The following is a 9,511-nucleotide window of genomic DNA, read 5'->3' on the forward strand; positions in this document are numbered from 1 at the left end:
TTGCATAAGGATACGCTGATTAGCCAATGGGAAGGGTAGCGGTCGTACGCCAATTACCATGTTTCTCTTTTATTAGTGTAGATATTCTAACATTGACGGTCTTAAGATCTCCAAGTACTTTTTTTCAAAGTATTGTCTTTTACTAAAATTTCATAACTACCCAGCACAGTATTAACATCAAGTCCACTGTACAGGTATGGGGACTGAGGGTAAAGGTGTGAACGAACTGCCCAATTCAATTGACAGGAAGTCGAGGCAGAGGCTGAGATTTCAGTCCATGGAAGTCAGAAGTCTTTTCAGTGTTACTGTGTTATCTTTGCATTTGACAAATTTGCACTAAGGCTGCCATTAGCTCCCTGTGAGTGTGGTTAAAGAAAGTAAGCTGTATATGCCACAGTCTTTGATAAATTGCTGTTATTTACAGAGCCTTTTGTTGAGACCCGACTCTGTACCCCACAAGCTCTCTGCGATCCTTGTCCCCCAAATGTGAAATCATGGACCAAGACTTTCTAGTTACTGCCTGATGCTTCTCTAACCCAAGAACTAAAATGACATGGCATGTTTTATAATGTTTCTGAATATCAAAACATTTAACAAAGCTAAAAGTATCATGCAGTGTTAGGTGGAGCTATCCTTTGCATTGTAGGTAATAACTTATTACATGAGCAGTTGTATAATTATTATCATTCTTAATGAGACAGAGGTACAAACTTCATGTATAATGTGATTCTTCCAAATAATTTGCCATGGGGCAGTTAGAAAATGACATGGAGAAAATATTTTGTTAGAGGTCTGTGAGGGAAACCACACAATCTGATTGCAGCTGCATTGGATGGAGCAGCCTGCAGTCTCTTGTGAGAATGTTTATTTTAAAAAAGGAGAAACCATGTTCCTGAGAATGTGGTGATGCTTATTGCTTTCCAAATCTAGAATAGATATAAGAAAATTCTCCAAACATTAAGGCAACTGCCTCTCTATAAACTGGAGAAACACATCAACCACAGGGTGCAAGCTGTCCTGGAGGCCCCGCTGACCAGAGTTGGTTCTCATGCACCTGTTATATCTCTACTGATCCCGACATCCCGACATCCTCCAGGCTCTCTTGACCACAGGAGCCAACCCTTACAAACTTGGGCAAACTTAACTACAAAACAAAAAAAGTGGCAAACTGGGTCCAGGGAAGATGCAATGTAGGTCCCCCCCACCCCTCAATCTTCCTCTGTCCTTTCATCTTGGACCCCACTTTCTCCACTGAGAAGCCCTCGTGGGCTCATTGCTGGTAGGATATGAAAGTAGAGGAAGAAAATTCCTGTGTAAGTGGAATAGTTTCTGAGGCAAACTGAGGCTTTGCTTATTAAGTCACTGATTCACTTAACAAACACGTTTATTACACAGTAGCAGCTGTGCTAAGCATGGGAGGTGTGTCCACCTCCAACTCCCTCCCCCAAATTGAATAAGCAAATCAGAGCCCAGAAGGCCAAACACACATGTTAAACAATTAAGATAGAGTATGATGAGGGGTGTGCTGGCCATTATCAAACCACATGGGAGGAGCATCTAACCCAGACAAAGGAGAGCAGGCAAGGTTGCCTGGAGGAGAGAAAGACACTTTCAAAGGGGAACTACCTGCTGATCCCCCATCATCCTGCGGCTTCCCAGTAGGTGTCTCATATTTGGACAAACACACACGTTAAACAATTAAGATAGAGTATGATGAGGGGTGTGCTGGCCATTATCAAACCACATGGGAGGAGCATCTAACCCAGACAAAGGAGAGCAGGCAAGGTTGCCTGGAGGAGAGAAAGACACTTTCAAAGGGGAACTACCTGCTGATCCCCCATCATCCTGCGGCTTCCCAGTAGGTGTCTCATATTTGCATCTTCTCTCCTCTCTGTCCTTCGCTCTCAGCTCTCTGTGGTGCTGTGTCCCCTGCTCACAGGGGAGCAAAGCCCTGAAGCCATCACTGCCCAAGTCTGCAGAGGGGCTGTCACTACGGTCCCGACTCCTGTGCTAACACTGTTTCCTATGGGACAAACCGAGCCCCTATCTCTGGTCTAGAAGCACAGGGATAATGACTTAGCACAGGCCTTGGCACGGAATTAAGGCTGCTGAGTTGAACTGAATGGCTGTTCCTATCATGTTGCTCTTTGCCTGAGCCTGGTGCAGCGTTGATTTCAAACGACAGCTTGTCTTTCCCTGCTCACATTGCAGTCTATCATCTATGCCACAGAGCGGCTGTATGCTGGTACTTTCCCCGAAGAAATCACTCCCAAAGTGGTCCAGTAATTCTCTTTGGGATCCAGTGATGTCTGACCAATGGAATCTCTTCCTGCTTTAGTCAGGAGAAAATCCAATAAATAAAAGCCTCATTTTTGACCCTGAAGCATTGTCTTTAGACATACCTTCTGTGATGCTCCCTTTCCAAGGATAAATTCATTCTCAACACTGTCTCAGTCTCTCATGCAAGTAAAACTTTAACAGCTTTGTGAGTCTGTCCTCCTGATCTGTGTGGACACATGGAAATCCTCCAGAGAGCACCGTTTAGAATCAAGGGGTATAAGAAGAAAAAAAATAGGAGGAAAAGTGCAGGATGGCAAGGTATAAGTTAAAGTACATAATTTAACTCTCACACCCCAACATTCCAGGTTCCCTGACTCAGTTTCTCTTTTTGGCCAAAAGGAATACTGGGGTGGGAGGTATGGAGGAGACTTATTGGCTTTGGGTCTCCACTCCCACCACGAACCCTCCCCAGCTTGGGCCATTGTGAAAACAAACTGATGTGAGGCAGCCTTTATCCACGTGAACAAAACGTAGGGTGCCTGGGATTCTGGCCAAGCCTGCCCCTGCGGGGAGATAAGAAGGAACCAGAATGGCTAGCTAAGAGGATTGCCCCTCAGGAAGTTTAATTTTTTTTCTAGGAAGGGTCTGGTGGCTGGCAAAACTTCAAAATAGTCTGGCATTTAGGAAATCACAATATTTATCAATAATTTTTAAAATTTGGTGCCATTAAATATTGGCAATTGCCATTTAATAAAATATTTATTTCTATACTTTTGTTCCTGCTGATTTCTATTTCCAAATATCTAGAACCCCCAGCTTGGGTGACTCAATTTAGACATGACCTCTTTTAGATTCCTCTGGGTATATCCAGGCACATTTTTTATGCATACTAAGTATTGTGAAATTACATTGAATAAAATTTCAAATTGTATCTGTTACCAGCTTAAACCCCTGGTCTTTCAAGAAACAGATCATTGTAGCTCAGCAATGTTTTAGCTACTAAATAGGAGTATCCAGCCTGGACACAGTTGCTATCTTTTTATTATTGCTCATTTTGATGCTTTTCTTATGCTGTTGGCTATCTTATTAGGACCTCCTATTGAGAATATTTTTCTTTAGCATAGTATCTTAATAACCATCGAGGTGGCTGACTCAGGGTTCCCTAATGCTCAGCAAGCCCACGAATTGTAATGTGGCAAATATCATGTGGGCAAAGTGACTGCCTTTAAAAAAATCTGTCACTGACTGAATTTCTTTCCTGTTATTTAGGTACACTGATAACATATGGATACAATCTTTATAATTTCTTATAGAAAAATATTTCCTTTTATATTATAATTTGGAATAAAAAGAAATCTATATCTAAATTTGGAAGGCAGAGTTTTGTAATTTCAAACCCATTGGTCCTTTTTTAGCAGTGCCTTGTTTGATTATGCTCAGTAGCCTGGGTATATGGGTGAAAGTCATTGTAACTGAATTAATATTATATAAAACAATCATTGTGTCTTATCAGCTTCTCTTTGACTGTGTTCTAAGTGACTATTTCGCTATTAAAGAAACAAATCTAAACATGGGTTTCATCTTGTGCAGTATGCAGCATGACAAACTATATATTTTTCTTGTACTTCAAGTTATTTTTTGCTCTTCATTTATTTCCAACATAAATTTTATTTATGCAACCATTATTTAAACAATGTACAGTTGTGTTTATTTTTTTCACCCTTCTCTCATTCCTCCAAAGCTTTGAAGCAGCACATGATAATATGTACTATGCTATGTGATGCATACTTCATCACTGGCACAGTCATCAAGCATCTGCCAAATTAATTCAATGCTGATAAATTTTGGAACGATAGTAAATGCCATTTATATTTGGGAATTTCTGCCATTCATAATTCTGAGCTTTTAGGCCATTATGTCATCCCCCTTTCCCCACCCCAGGAAGATAAGAATTCAAAGTGGTAGGTAAGAGTTTACAAATGGCTAATTATTGTCAATTCCTGATTAGACCTGGGGGAGTCATTGCTAATTATCTCCTGCAAATCTTGCTTTGAGTTCTACTGACATTCAAACAGAATGAGCTATAAAGTAATTTGTGGTTATTACTCAATACCTTTTCTCTAATTTTCCTTTCCCATGCAGCCTATCACCCAGCAGGAGGTATTTTATGCCAAAACACTTAGTTAAATCAGTAAAGGTTAAACAAAACAGCCCTGGGTGGCTCAGTTGGTTGGAGCTTTGTCCCATATGCTGAAAAGGTTGCTGGTTGGATTCCCAGTCAGGGCATATACTACATACCTAAGTTACAGGCTGGATCCCAGGTTGTTGGGGGCATACTGGAGGCAACCTATGTATTTCTTTCTCTCTCTCTCCCTTTCTCCCTCCCTTCCTCTCTCTCTAAAATCAATAGATATATCCTTGGATAAGAATAAACACACACACACACACACACACACACACACACACAACAAAAAATAAACAATTATGGCATATTTAGAAGCATTCACCCTGCTTCATATTTGCTTTTACCTCTATGACTCGAGGTTACTTGCAGAACACAAAGGAAATCACAGCTATTTTGAAGGCATAGCAAGTTTAAGATACTACCTTTTGTCCTTTTCTCAGGGCTTCCCCATTTGGGGGGGGGTGCGGTCATGAGACCATGATTTGGGAGAGATACCGTGCTTGCTCATGTGCTATGAAACCTTGATGTGTGTGAGGGTGCTTCTGTGTATGTGTGTGTATGTAAGGATATATAGTAGAAGAGAATAAACAAACCTTCTTTATCTGTATATGTGTGTGCATTATGTTAGTTTGCATGTGTATGTTAAAATAAATAAAATGGGCTATAAGTGCAATTCACGCCGTGTATGTACAAGTGAGGAGACCCTGCATCCTCCCATATTCTTACCCACTATACGCCGCTTATGCCTTTATTGATCTAGAGCAGGTAAAACCCACTGGATAAATGTAAATCTTTATTCTCCAGTACCAGAATGTTTTTCTTCAAATGAATTCTATTTTTTTCTTTGTAGCTGTGAGTCTTTTCTGAATAAAGGTCAAGGACATCTTCATGACTAAAGGGTAAGCTTTTTATTTTTAAACAAAGAGTTGACTCCCAGCCCCACCCTTCACAAAAGCACACTATTTTGAGTTTCTCTTTTTTGCAATATTCCACATTGTGACTTCTCTATAAATATTCCTATGAAGGAGGGAATCTGCCCTTTTCTCATCAAGGCTTTTATTTGCAGAATACATGTTGGTTTGGATGCTGTTATTGCTGCTGACCTCCTCCCCTTGTTTTTAGAAGCGCAATGTGACCCTCCGAAAGCAATGCTTTAAGTGTGTTTCCACTTCACCTGCGAGAAGATCTAATGTATTTCATCATTAGACTCCTGTGGAAATATACAATAAAAGTAGGGGATCTGGTTAGCGCCGGAGGCAAAGTACTACTAACTCATCCCAAAAGATTGCTTTTTGATTAAGGGGCTCTTGCTGTAAGGTGCTCAGCCTTTCTCGCGGCTGAAATGAATTGCAATTCTTGGCTGTATAACCCAAGTTGAACATCTGATTTTTTTTTAAAGAAATAGCAATTACATTAAGGAGTCCTCATGTAAGGTATAATTCCTTGAAAATTTCAAATAGAATTCAATAAGCAGACTCAATATTGTGTCATAGAGTTAGGCACAAATTCATGAGGGAGAATGGTGGGGAAAGATAGGGGTGATTCTGCCCCAAATATTTCATTGGTGAATGGGACCATGTCAACGTCAATTTAGACCAGAAATCTTCCCTGCTTTAAGAAAATGAAAGAAAGTCAAATAAATAGCTGAGCTTAAAAAATGGATAACATTTTCCTTCTCTCTTAGATACCCCAAAGAGTTAAAATAGCTTGCCCTGAGGTTTTTGGTTTTTTTTTAAAGGAAGTGAAACAGAGCAGGAGTAAGCCTAAGGCAACTATATAATTTATTGTCCTAACTGGGACACTTTTGGAGTTAAAGGTACTCTATTAATAATTACACCAGATAAAAGGCATAAATCGGGACTCTTGCTGGCAAACAGAGGTGTTTGGTGACTCCTGGGAAGTACAATTAATAGGGCTTTATGTCCCTGGTAATATAGCCTTGCTGTGACCATGAGCTCACAGTAGAAACATCATTTCTATTGATGGCTTTTTTTTTTTAAGGTTTCTGATCATAAACTGTCTGTGGTCTAGGCAATCTCAATTACACTTTGTGGTAGGATAGGATTTCTGATCTTGGCTTTCTGTTATTAGATTAACAAGCATTTATTGTTTCTTTTGTATATGGGCTTTTCATATTTGATAGAATGGGAATGTGAAAAAAGAAAATGTATTTAATAGGACAGCCTAAAAAGAACATCAAAGCAGGCTGTTTGAATTATCTTTGAATGTTGGCTATCTTTTGTTCTTCAGAGCCCATCTATCTATGAATCCTGACTCTTTTCTTTATATAATTATATTGTTTTCTCATTTTCACTGGGAAAGGAAGAAGACAGAAAGAAATTTGTTGTGACTGTTTTATAAAATTCCGAGTGATTTTTCTCTCCTGGTGGGCTTTTTCCAGAACGGGGTATGTGATCAGTACATACTCTTAGCCTAACATGATAGCATGGGCACTTCTCAAAGTCTGAAACCGGAGAGATCAATTTTAAGCAGGAGTGATCATGTACTCACGTTAGGAAAATTTACTTTTTGGTTCCATTCATCAGCTCTAAGAGCATTTAGATGGCAACCTTCTGTTGCATCTATTAAAAATAAGACTGCCATGAAAATAACAAGAAAGTTCACTTGAGAAAAGGAACTAGAAATCAAGCTAAATTGCTGATTTAAAATATTGTACAGTGAGATGTCTTGCAGACATTTTAGCCATGTTATGCTTGTCAGCAAGCAAACCTATCAGCAAATCAAAATAGTCATGTCCACCAATTATTAAGGGCTCATAAAATGCCAGGCCCAGTGCTAAGGGCTTTACATATATTATCTCACTTAATCCTTACACAAAACCTATTATAGGTATGATTTCTATATAAGAGATAAAGGAAAAAAACAAAACTTCCAGAAGGTGAATTACTAGACCAAGTTCACAGAGTTAAAAAGTAAAAAAAAAAAAAAAGTTCAGATTGAGGTTGTATTAAACCGATACAAATATTTATAAGTGAGAGGATTTAGGTGAAATTTTAAAAAGGCCAAAGAGTGATTTTTATGATTCATTGTCTATTTGTATTATTGAATACCAAATATATATTGTAAACACCAGCATTTTAGTCATTAAAAAATCACTAAGGAAGCAGAAGGTCACTGAAAATTGCACTTTTAGAACCTTTTTTAGTTGCACAACCCTCTTTCCTGCCTTCTTTACACAGGGTGTCTCCTTATAACTAAAAGAAAGAATGATATCCCAAGACTAAGTTTAGTAGCTCTTAACATCTCTCAGTACATTTTCTCCTCTGTAATGACTATTTACTATTCATCTTTCCAGTCACCTATCTTTTTCCATAAGGATCCTAAGAACTCCTCCTCCTTCAAAGACCCATCAGCTTGGTAACGCCCACCAATAAATGAGTGTTGAATTACATCAACTGAACTGAATCCCATCTCTCCAGACCCTAGTCTAGCACTTGACTTCACCATTTCCTGTATTTTATATCTATTCTTCCCTGGAAGAAAATTAGACATCAGAAAGAAAAGAAAATGTTTGACAAATTCTTGAGTCCTGTTATAGGAAATCATCAAAATGTATTGATGGCATTTGGGGCCATGGCTGATACAAATGGAGACTTAGTGTGGATTACAGAAAGGTGCTCCCTCAGGCAAGCTAATTACAGAATGGAGTTTCCTCTAGAAAAATGGGCCCAGGTGTGTTTTGACTCCTCCTTCTGTCTCACATAAATGGCAGTACTGAGTCCTGTGCCTGTGAGCACTTATAGGGCTGAGGTGTATGTGAGTACATTTTTAGCTTTGTATATTAATCTAAAGGCCTAGTGCATGAATTTGTGCATGGAGGGTGTCCAGCTGGCCCACCCCGATGGAGGCCGATCAGGTTGGGCCGGTGGGACGGAGGGGCCGAGGGAGGTTGGCCGGCCAGCCCCACCCACGATCAGGGTGGGGGGGCTGATTGGGGCAGGGTCAGCCAGGGGAGGGGCTATCTGGGGCATGGCCAGCTGGGGGGAGGGGCCACAGGCGGTTGGCTGGACAGCCCCGCCCCCAATTGGGGGAGGGGGGCCGATCGGGGCCTGGATTGGGCTGGTTGGCTGCCACAGTACATGCCATAGTGACCGGTTGTTCCAGTCATTCCGCCATTCTGATCGCTGAGCTTTTATATATATAGATAATGAAGATACAGGAGAAAGATTTTCATAGGTGATTAAAGAATGTTAATTTGTAAAGCCACTTCTGCATTATTTGGAATTTGGGAGAAAGACCATGAATAAAATTAGTTGTAGCATTATTAATAAACATTTAGCAGTATACTAGTAATTTGGCATCAGTCAGATCTGGGTTCCAATCCTGTCTCTAACACTATCAGCTATGTGACTTGGATATGTTACTTGGCCTCTCTGTTCTCATTTTACTCATCTGGAAGTGGGATAAAAAAGCCCTCAGCCCCCTCTCCCAGAGTTGTAGGTGAGGAGTAAATACATGAAGGTAAGTTTCTGGCCAGGAGAATGCAATCTGTTTTTGCTTATTGGTGTAGAATGTGAATATGCTTATATCTTTGATATATCAATAAGTTCTATTAAACATATCAGTAAACACAATTAAGGAATAAATCGAAATAGTTTTTTATAATAAGACTAGAAGCCTGGTGCACAGATTTGTGCACTGGTGGGTCGCTCAGCCTGGCCTGCACCCTCTCAAAAATCGGACCCCCTTGGGGGATGTCAGACTGCCGATTTTGTAGATCGGGCTGGAACTTGCAGTCCAATGCCACCTGCCACTCCTACCTGCCACTCCTGCTCATCCCGGCCCTGCTGCACCTGCTGCGGGCGTGTGCCAGTCAGTCCTGATTGGGAGAGGCTTGCACCACCACAGTGGCACTCGCCAGCCATGAGTCCTGTGTCTGGAACCCATTGATCAGCTGAGCAGCTCTCCTGCTGTGGGAACGCACTGACCACCAGGGGGCAGCACCTGTGTTGAGCGTCTGCCTCCTGGTGTTCAATGCACATTATAACGACCAGTTGACTGGTCATTTGGTTGCTTAGGCATATA

This window comes from Myotis brandtii, unplaced genomic scaffold, assembly GCF_000412655.1.
Source record: "Myotis brandtii unplaced genomic scaffold, ASM41265v1 scaffold365, whole genome shotgun sequence".
NCBI lineage: Eukaryota > Metazoa > Chordata > Mammalia > Chiroptera > Vespertilionidae > Myotis > Myotis brandtii.